A 10,684-nucleotide genomic window follows, 5' to 3' on the forward strand; every position below is an offset into this window, starting at 1 on the left:
AGTAAGTGAAAAATTGTATATTGAAAATATTAATGCATAAAGATTTGTAAATACTTAGGGGAAGATGTACCCAGCTACAACAGGTGCGTTTGCTGCACATGGCTTTCATGGTCTAGTTGAGCATGTTCTTATTTTCCTGTCAGTGTTTCTCCCGTCTCCATGGCAACTGTCCTCATCACAAGCAACATAAATACTTTAGTTTTACCCTTTAATGTCTGAATTGTGTTTTTTCAGAACCTTGCCTGCACCATCACCAAATGATAAAGACTGTGGCTCTTAAGCTTCTTCTAAACCAGTGGTGGCAAACCTATGGCACGGGTGCCAGAGGTGGCACTCTGAGCCCTCTCTGTGGGCACCCAGGCCATCACCCAGCACAAAGGTCACCATTCAGGTCTCCTCCTCCTGCAGTCATAGGGAGCCCAGAACGTGCCGTGTTCAGCACTATTTTAAAGTAACTTGAAGTACAGGAGGAGTGGACAGAGCTGGATTATCATTGAAGCCCCTTTTCAGGGCCTGTGATTCATCCTGTTAGAGGGACCTTAGAGGGAATCTACAATAATAATCCACATTGCTCCATCTTTGCACTGTATTGGTGTCTTCGGGACGCCAATACGTTCGAATCTGTGACAGAGCTGGGAGCAATAAGTTACTTTAAGGCCTCTTCCACACTAGCGTTGCGTTTCACGTCAGGGTGCAATGCGTGAAAAACTGACGTTTTTGGCTGCGTTTTTGTTCCATTTTTCCTTGGAGTAATTAGCGTTTTTGCGTTTTTCACGCGCGTGTTGTTAGCGTTTTTTTTGCGTTTTCGGCACATTTTTCACGCGCGAGTCAATGGGAGAATCAAGCATTTTTCAAAGGGACCATGGTTTGGGATTAAAATGGGTTATTTAATTAAAAAATAATGTCTTCTGATAAGTTGCAAACATCTGTGATCTATTCTTCACTGTTCCCCGTGTATATTATCTCCCGACAAGTTAGCAGATGTGAAGAACAGTGAAGAATAGAATAAAAACAGTGAACACAGTGAACACAGGATCATTTATGAGAAAAACACAGTGCAGAACACAGTGCAGAATAGATTACAGATGTTCGGCACATCTGCTTACTTGTCGGGAGATACGCGCGGAACGGTGCGCCCAAAATAGCATGTGAAGAACAATATATATGTGTGTGAAGAACAAATTGCAGATGTTTAAATTGGGTTGTAGTTTGGGCACTCTAAAAGGTTCGCCATCACTGTTCTAAACTATAACACTTGGCATGCCATGATGAAGCTGGTAGTTGTTTTTTAACAGCTTGAAGAGTCTTGGCTTGTAATCCACTGGTCAAGTAGATTAAGATTTCTGCAGTGTTACCACTGTTGCCAGTCACCTGGAGTTGTCAGGATGCAAGAACTACTAAGAAAGTCCACAGAGAGATGACAAAAAGACATTTTCAGCAAGCATCAAGACTTCAAGTGATTCCAATTATACATGTAATAAACTGCAGTCGTTAATGAGGGAAACATTTTAATCTGACAAAAGCTAATTATACACTTCAAATGCATGTCGAGGTGGGAGAAGTATTCCGAGCTTGGTAGCTCCATATTCTTCCAGAAAAGGAAACTTTACTTGATCAACAAGAAACCGGAGATGCTAAAAATGGTAAGGATATGACACACAATGGCCAACATTTATTAAAACCCTTGCAACAGTTTTCTGTCTGGCTTTGTACTTTCTTTTCAGATCAAATTGCTTGCATATGTATTAACCCCTTCCCGACGCGCGCCGTACTAGTACGGCGCGCGCCGGGTCCCGGTGCATGGAGAGAGCTCGCGGGCCGAGCCCTCGTAGCAACCCAAAGAATAAAGTAGACATGTCATTTGGGACGCAGAGTGAAAGCTGTGAAATCCAAGCCCACAAGAAAACGTCGCAAATGTGTTTTTTCACCATTTTCACTGCATTTGGAATTTTTTTCCCGCTTCCCAGTACGCGCCATGGAATATTAAATACCGTCACTACGAAGTGCAATTTGTTACGCAGAAAATAAGCCATAACAGAGCTCTTTATGTGGAAAAATAAAAAAGTTATAGATTTTTGAAGGTGGGGTGTGAAAAATGGAAGTGAAAAAACTAAAAAAGGCCAAGTCGTGAAGGGGTTAATAAAGTGTCCACGAGACTATACCCGAAGCAAAAGGGGTGTTCCGGTGCACATTTATCATGCCGTGTACAACAGAATTGTGTTGCACACTCTTTGTTTAAGGTGCACCAAAAAAAGGTTGGTGCACTCTGTCAGAGCAGTGCAGGGTGCGCCACATTCATGAAGAACAGGCGTCACAAATCAGGCACACCCTGAACACTCCACAGGCAAACTAAACCTGGTGCAGTCTGCACTGTTTTTGATAAATGTGGGGCAAAATATATAACAACATTGTATAAAAAGATAATACAGGCTAGAGATCATAAATGTGTTGTCTCATCATAACACCTGTAAACATCTCCTTTTCAGGCATTTAGACATCACAGAAAGGAGTCCTCATATTTTATACTCCATTGCCTCTTAGTTTCTGGGACCAAACTACTCCATAAGCTGCCACACATCGCGTTCTTGGACCATTTCAAACACATAGATTTTCAGTCTGTCTAAAAATGCATCTGTTTATGAATGATAACCATGTGTTTGGCTGCTTTGAACCTGTTTATCTTCATTTCTAGAAGTGTAGGCAGCTGGGAAAAAGATTAAAACCAGCCAAACGCATGATAACCTTACAAAAACGCAAGTGTTTAAAAACGCACAAGTTTTCAGTCCCTTTAAAAGCGCTCCAAAAACAGTCCAAAAAGGCTGGTGCCACACGTACCGCTTTGTCTGCGTTTGAAAACGCAAACGCAGACAAAGCCGCACCCACTGGGGCGGGCCACGACCCGATCGCATCAGCGTTTCTATGGAAACCCCTGCGATCGGGAATGAGCCGCCGTTGTTTTGCATTAAATTAACGCAAAACACCGCCGGCTCATTCCCGATCGAAGGCGTTTCCATACCCGATGCGATCGGGTCGTGGCCCGCCCCGATGGGTGCGGCTTTGTCTGAGTTTGCGTTTTCAAACGCAGATAAAGCGGTGCGTGTGGCACCAGCCTAAGGCCGGTGGCACACGTGGCGTTTTGAACCCGTTTTTGGGCTGTTTTTAAGCAGTCCAATAAAAACGCATGCATTTTTTTCGGTTTTGTCCGTTTTTCCCAATTATAACTATCGTAATTGGGGAAAAACAGATAAAAACTGAAAGAACTGATGCATTAACATAGCTGCTTTACACTTTCAAAAACAGCCAAACGCATGGTAACATGTAAAAACACATGCATTTCGGGATTAGTTTAAAAGCGCATCCAAAAAATGCTACATGCTAGCATGCGTTTTCAGTCCGTTTAAAAACGCACACATTTTTAAAACGCGTCCGTTTTTGACAGTTCTTGCCAATTATCTTAATAGATAAACAGGTTCTAAGCAGCCAAACGTATGGTAAATGGTAAAAAATGGTCAAAAACTGATGCTTTTTAAAACGACTGAAAACGCATGCTCTAAAACAGACCAAAAAGGCCACATGTGGCATCACAATTAGGCATGCATGCCCCTTTCAACCTTCTTGTCACACCAAAGTTCAATGCGTGAAAAACTGTGTTTTTGTCTGCACTTTTGGTCAGTTTTTCTGCTTTTTTCACGCGCATTCTTTTTGTATTTTCAAAGGGTTGCCAACGCGAGTGAGAAAGACTCATGACTGGGGTTTATCTTTTCTATGGCAACTCACAAGTGAAAAAGGCATTGCACTTGCATGCGTCTCAGAGTGTAATGCGTTTTTGATGCATCTCCATAATATGGTGCATTTTTCACATGCGTGAGAAGAGTATGCTGAGAATTAAACGCATGTTAACAAAAATGCAAGTCTGACGAAACCCATTGAATGCAGAACTCACAAATGACAAAAAGCAAGTGTGAAAGGGGCTTAATTAGAGTGCCCCAGAAAAGCTCATTCCCGATCGCAGGCGTTTCTAAAGCTGATGAGATCGGGCCGTGGCCCACCCCAATCGGTGCTGTTTGGTCTGCGTTTGCAAACGCAGCCATAACGTCCTGTGTGACCGCTCCCTAAGGCTTGTTTTTTTCACTTATGTAGGGAAAGCTCCCTATGCATAGTTGTTGCCTCCGTCTGACCAGTATATGTTGCAACCGCTGAAAAGGGCAGTATGCGCTCAGCGGAGGCAATATTAATCTATGGGGAGCAGATGCAGTGTATTGCATCCCTTCTCTAGGCTAGCTGAGCGGATACTTTGCTCCAAAGAGGAGGGGGGACGCAGTCACTGTATAAGGACAGTGATATAACTGGGGAAACACCCTATACATCGGCAGCAGCCATTCGCTGGCTGTTGCGGTTTTGTATTTCTCCCCCGCATTCGGGCGTAAGGAGTGTTTCCTGGGCAACGTATCCCGCTTTATAATAATACAATGGGATACGTCTGTGCCATACATTGTAAGGACACAAACCAAACCTAAGTTTACTGCCCATTCATATCCACAAGTTATTTTTCTATGAAATGTTACCCAGCATTTTATCTACCGTATATACTCAAGTATAAGCAGAGGTTTTCAGCACAAAAAAATGTGAGCTTATACTCGAGTCAAGAAAAAAAACAAAAAGTGTACTCACCTTCCGACGAGGTCCGTCGCAGGCACAATGAAAAACTGACAGTTTGCATCAGAGTTCAATCAGTTTTCAGTCAGAGTTTGTTCAGTGTCTCAGTTTTCACGCGCGTTTTCAGTTCATTTTCAATGCAATTTCAATGCGTTTTTCACGTGCAGATAACACGCGTGAAAAGGACTCAGGACTGAGCTCTATCTTTTCTATGGCAATTGATGCGTTTTTGATCCCTCTCCATAGACTTGTATGGTGCATTTTCCATGCGCGTGACTTGCAAAAATAGAGCATGCTGAGATTTAAACGCGAGTTAAAAAAACCTGCGTGTGTGCGTGGAAAAAAATTCAAGTCTGAAAAAGTCCATTGCTTACAATGGGTCAGAGTGCAATGCGAGTTCTGCACGTCAAAAGCACGCGCAGAACACACGCATGAAAAACACAAGTGTAGAAGGGGTCTTAGGAACACTACAGGGACTACTAATTTATTCATACCTTTTGCAAGGCCTGAATGGTGGAGCAATAATTTAAGAAAATTTGGTATATTTGATCAGGATAGAATTTTATTTATGATAGTATTAGCAATCCAAAATAATGTAACATTTTGATCCACAGTGGATCTTCTTCCGACGCGGATTGCGAGGATGGAAATAGAAAACAAGACAGTCAGTATCTACCACTGTGAAACAAGACCGTCATTCTCTTGGGGTGGTGTACCACACTCCCTCTGACTGCCTTATGTCCCTATGGCGGATATCGCTGTCTTTCTAGTTTTCTGTTTCATTCTCGCAATCCGTGTCTGAAGAAGATCGATTGTGGATTGAAATGTTACACTATTTTGGATTGCTGACTGGATGCTACCCTACCCGAGCACCTGAAACAGACCACATGGAGTGCCGTGTATTCTTTCTTGAATGCAGGAGCATGACTAGGTTTTTACAAGGTTCTTTGAATACAATGGAAATGAGTCATGCTCCTCCCGCAGGCCCTGCACCATGTATTCAATGAAATAGCTTTGACTGCAGTGTTCCTTTAAACCAGTGGATAATGTGTTATATTCTGGTCAGTGTCACATTAATTCCACAGCTCTCTGTGGAAGAGAAAAGACATTGTTTCATTTTTGTTTTATTGAATCATGTCATTAAGCTTGTGATGATTCCCATAAACAGCCATAATAGTGTATTTGTGAAAATGACAAATGTAAGAATTTAACGCCTCTCACCATCTCATTCTCTAAGTCCTGTTTACTTGATCTCAAGTAGAGCAGTGAAATATTATAAACTGGGAGAAAGCAGTGAGATGAAAAGCACAGATATAACAAGAGAGTTTAAACACTACACACAGGAGCCATGAAGATTTACTGTATTCGCTACAAGAACTTTTTGCACTGTTTAAGCAAATAGTTCAATAAACAAAAGTGACAGAAGGTGTTTGTGTTCAGTTCCAAAGTCTAATGGGGCAAAGTACTAAATTTAGGAACTAGACTCCCTGGGAGGCCAGGGCTATTCCTATAGACTTTTATAAAGATACTTTTAGATTTTTCTTAAGGCTGTCCTCCATTGCAGTAAACTGCTTGTGTGCTGCTTGTATCAGCTGTAAACAATCTTCTGTACTTTTCAGGCCACATGCACAGGACCATCTTGTCTCCATAACGCAACATTTGTTTCACGGCTAGGACATGGCCCCATTGTTTTCAATGTAAGATACAGTCATCCAATTGAACATATTTCTGGCTGAACCGTAATTTGGCTGTTTGTCTTTCAATGGAGATGGGAGGGGTGAGGAGGGCCCCCATCTCCACCCAGTCGTTTGCTATGCCGGGGCTCTGAACCCAGTGAGCACAAGGACATGTAACCTTATAAAATCATCCAGTCCATACAAAGAGGATAGTTATTGCCTCAGCTTTATGAGATGTGCCGGTCATGATCATACATATTCTCTCTAAATACAATAAGCATTTACAAAGTACAAAGTAAATGACTGATAAAATGGTAATGGTTTGTTGTGGATGACAAACTATCCTCATAGCAGTCACATTGTGGCTTAGGTGCAACTAAATAGGTGCAAATAGGTGCAACTAAAGTAGAGAACATTGAGAACCGCACAATTTTCAAATGAAAGGAGCTGTATGTCCCTTTATCTTTAAAAGCTGCACTGTAGCTTGTAAAATAGTATTATGAACTGCTATTTTAACAAGCTTTGGAGTATATTTGTTATAAATTAGAGGGTTCCTAGCTGCATTAATTAAAAAAAAAACACAATATCTGTGTTGTCTTTGTTTATAGTCACATCTGGCTGTAACGTGACTGCAATGTATGTTTTAGTCCTAGGACTGGGTTTACACCTAGATGTCTGACCAATCAGACTGATGTTACATATGACAACTGGCCTGACCCTTATCAGAAACAGATATTTCAACTTCTTTTGTGTGTTGATAAAGATTTTCTTTTTTTAAAAGCAGTACGGCGCACTGGGAAGCGAGTTAAAGACATAGTGAGTTTATGCTGCACGGTATACTGAGGGATCCATTGCAGATCATATTTGGAAACCACTTTGGTCCCTCCAAAAACAGGTTGACGATTTTCATGAAAATCTGAAAAATCACAAGTTATAAGCCTCCTAACAACATAAAAAAAGGTAACGATGTTTGAAAAATGATGCCAAGTTAAAGCATACATATGGAAAATGTTAGTTATCAAGTTATTTTGGTGATATGGCTAACTTTCCAAAAAAGTGGAAAATTGTGATTTTGGAAAACATCATTTTTTAAGTAAATTTTCACCATATTTCCAGTTTTTCCATAAATAAATACTAAACATATTGCCTAAATTTCTCTGCTAACTTTAATTACAAGTGACACAATAAAAACATACTAACAATCTCAAAATCACCTGGATATGTTAAACGTTCCAAAGTTATTACCACATAAAGTGACACATGTCAGATTTCAAAAAAAGGGCTGTGTCAGGAAGGTGCAAATGGCCAAGTTGTTAAGGGGTTAATGCAGTAATATTTCAGAAGCTATTGTCACATTAAAATCAGCAATAGGCATGTTACATGTGTCAGCTCATTCTAAACTGAGGTAGGTCAAATTAGACAGAAATTTATAAGATATCTGTAAAAAGCAGGCTATTACACGATTGTCGGTGGACCTTGCTTGTTTTTTTGGATGTCCTGTATTAATTAGTGAATGATTCCCATCACTGCTCTGTACTCAAGGGCTTTCACTCCTCACAAGGGACCACCATTGCAGTATCTCCACATCAGTGTGGACAAATATATCCATTCATTTCTACATGTCTCATCCATTTGTTAGAATGTATTTGCTCTGCACAATCCCTGTCCTGAAAAAAGGGGACTTACACCTGGCTACTCTGATGTCTGATTTCAAAGGTGAATGCAAAACAGCCCTGTGCATGAGATCCCATACATAATGTGAAAGTCAAATAACATGGAAATATGTACTGGGCCTGATAATCCACAGTGACACACGCTGGAATGATTACCACAAGCAGGTATTACCACAATGGTCAAGAAGTATCAATGTAATGATGTATCAACTATAAAGTTGCTAGATGGTGGTTAAAAAATATAGCACGTAAAAGGCTAGGCTATTTTCCGTTGTATATTAAATTGATTCATTCAATGTTAAGCTGCATGTGTTGCATGTATCCATAAATTCCATACATTTTTCATTCAAGATTTCGATGTTAGTGTATAATATCCACTGTTGAGCCATACTTTCTTCTAATGTCTTTCATAACTTCTTTTTGCCCTCTCAGCTTTTACAGCAATCTCTAGATTTGTCACCATTTATGCCAACAGTTTATTAGTACTATTTTAGATTGTATCAACTATATCATCCATACAGTACCATCCCAGTATATATACAGTAATCCGAGTAGTCCACTTTACCATACCAGAGACTATACAGTGAGTCACTATTCTAATTCACTGTTTTACATTACTTTAATTATACAGTACAATCCCATTATCTATATTATACAGTACTTCACAAGAAATTCACCAAAGCCATAATAATACTCCTCCATACTATTCCAGTATGTCCACTATATTGTAAATATTTAAAAGTCTGTTGAATACCACAAAACAAAATCTGCAGTCATTCACACCTAGTAATCCATCAATGATGCACTATACAGTTTTGGCGTCAAACCAGAATTTAGAATTGATACTCCAGTTCAATCCAAGTATCCTTGGCTTTCTATTTTTCTACAATCCCAATGTCAAAACTGTACTGCACTACACAATTCCAGTATTCTCTGCTCCCAGGGCTGTACTGCAGAATCCAGCCTCATGGTACTGTCAGTACTCAACTGTATGGTTCCAATGTGATCCTTTTCTACCCTGTGTTTCTTTAGACATCAAATAAATATATTACATGGCATTATACGTAATTGATTCTAGTGTGTGTGGATCTGAAAAATGTGGGCATGATCCCTATTTGGGACTGGGAATGATATGTTAATCATCTGTGTACACCACTGCAGAATATGTTGATGCTATTCAAGCAATAGCAAATAAATAAGTCCTAAGATTTCTGTGTACAAATTCATTGCACTATACAATTCCAGTATTGCATTGTATGATTCCAGTATATCAATATACACAGATTGATTGCACTATTCCATTATTGCACTTTAAAATGCTAGTAAAATCCAAGTACTTCACTACACAGTGTGATCCCAGCATGTAACTACAAAATGCCAATATGAGCCCAATACACGATGTCACTGTGATCCCAGTACATGACTGCACAATACTAGCATGATCTTAGTACTGCACTCCACAATGTCAGCATGATCCCAGTACATCACTACACGATGCTAGTAAGAGCACATTGGTCTCTCACACAACTGAATATGCATCTGGCAGGACACATGTTGCATCAGTCTGAGATGTGCCTAGTGCTTCTCCTACTTATGGTGAATCTTCAGCTCACATTCAGTTTGTTATGAATGTTAAAGCCAATGCCAATCGCAGAATGTATCAAGCCCTCCTCATACTCAGAGTGACAATGTTGCAGCTTTAAGGGCAAAGTCACCTTCTATCTCCAGGCACTGCAGAAGCCTTAATATTAATAATAATTCCCACAGCAACAACCTTTATCTGGCACCGGGGCATCACATGGCTGCTGGATACCAACTTGGCACAAAGTTCTTGCCAAACCCTCAATATTTATGCATCGACCGAAGTCCAAGCTTTATCTGCCCTGGAGGAATGGCACAACCAATCTCCAGTGCCAGCATCATGTATCCAAGGCTGCACTTACTTGTCAGGACTGGCTGCTCCGGGTAAGGGTGGCAGCGGGTGGCGGAGCCAGGGAGGAGGCTGCACACATTGCAGGTGGTTGCAGGGCAATGAGTGTTGTCAGTGCCGGAGCAGCTCTATGAGGCTGAGGAGGGAGGAGGCTCCATCACTGAGCACTGAGGAGGGGCTGAGCCCTGAGCACAAGAAGATCTGCCACATGCTGCTCAAGTTGGATTCCTTTTAGTTCAATTTCGTATTGACATTATGTGTAGTTTTGTTTTTAGCTACAATGTCTTTCATAACATTGTCTTTCACAAACAAGCTACCATTGCACTAAGCTGCCCTAAATTGAAACTTGTATGATTTGGCATAAAGATGGGCACTCAAAGGTTAAATAAAGTTTTAGTCAATTCTGTCAAACACAGAAAGGGTGATATCTCACATTTACATATTTTAGTAACATCTAAAATTGTAGTTTATCATCCAAGCTGATAAAGTTGAATGCAGTAAAGTATCACTAGTTTTTACAACACCAGACTAACAGCCCCTCAGGTAGTATATGAAATATATACCTCCCACCATCCTGGATCCAGCGGCACAGATTTAGGCCTCTATCTCGCTGTCCTGGGCAGTATGGGGGGTGGGGTGTCCCAAAAATCAACTATCGGCGTCCAGAGTTGAGTACAGCGATTCTGCAGGCAGTTGTCACCTCTCTGGATTATCACTGCGCCCTGGCTGTGCCCTGCCTGCCAGCTTCA

At 40.9% G+C, this 10,684-nt stretch overlaps 1 protein-coding gene across 1 annotated transcript in view; it reads right to left on the reverse strand.

Annotated features, from left to right (window-relative positions):
• KCNG1 (potassium voltage-gated channel modifier subfamily G member 1) overlaps nt 1–10,076 on the reverse strand; it is a 68,138-nt gene extending 58,062 nt beyond the window's left edge. Inside the window, exon 1 of the mRNA XM_072110635.1 lies at nt 9,949–10,076. The gene's annotated coding sequence lies outside the window, so the exon portion shown is untranslated. The remainder of the gene's footprint in view (nt 1–9,948) is intronic.
• Between the last annotated feature and the right edge of the window lie 608 nt (nt 10,077–10,684).

The sequence above is a fragment of the Engystomops pustulosus genome, chromosome 6 (assembly GCF_040894005.1).
Source record: "Engystomops pustulosus chromosome 6, aEngPut4.maternal, whole genome shotgun sequence".
In the NCBI taxonomy this organism is placed as follows: Eukaryota; Metazoa; Chordata; class Amphibia; order Anura; family Leptodactylidae; genus Engystomops; species Engystomops pustulosus.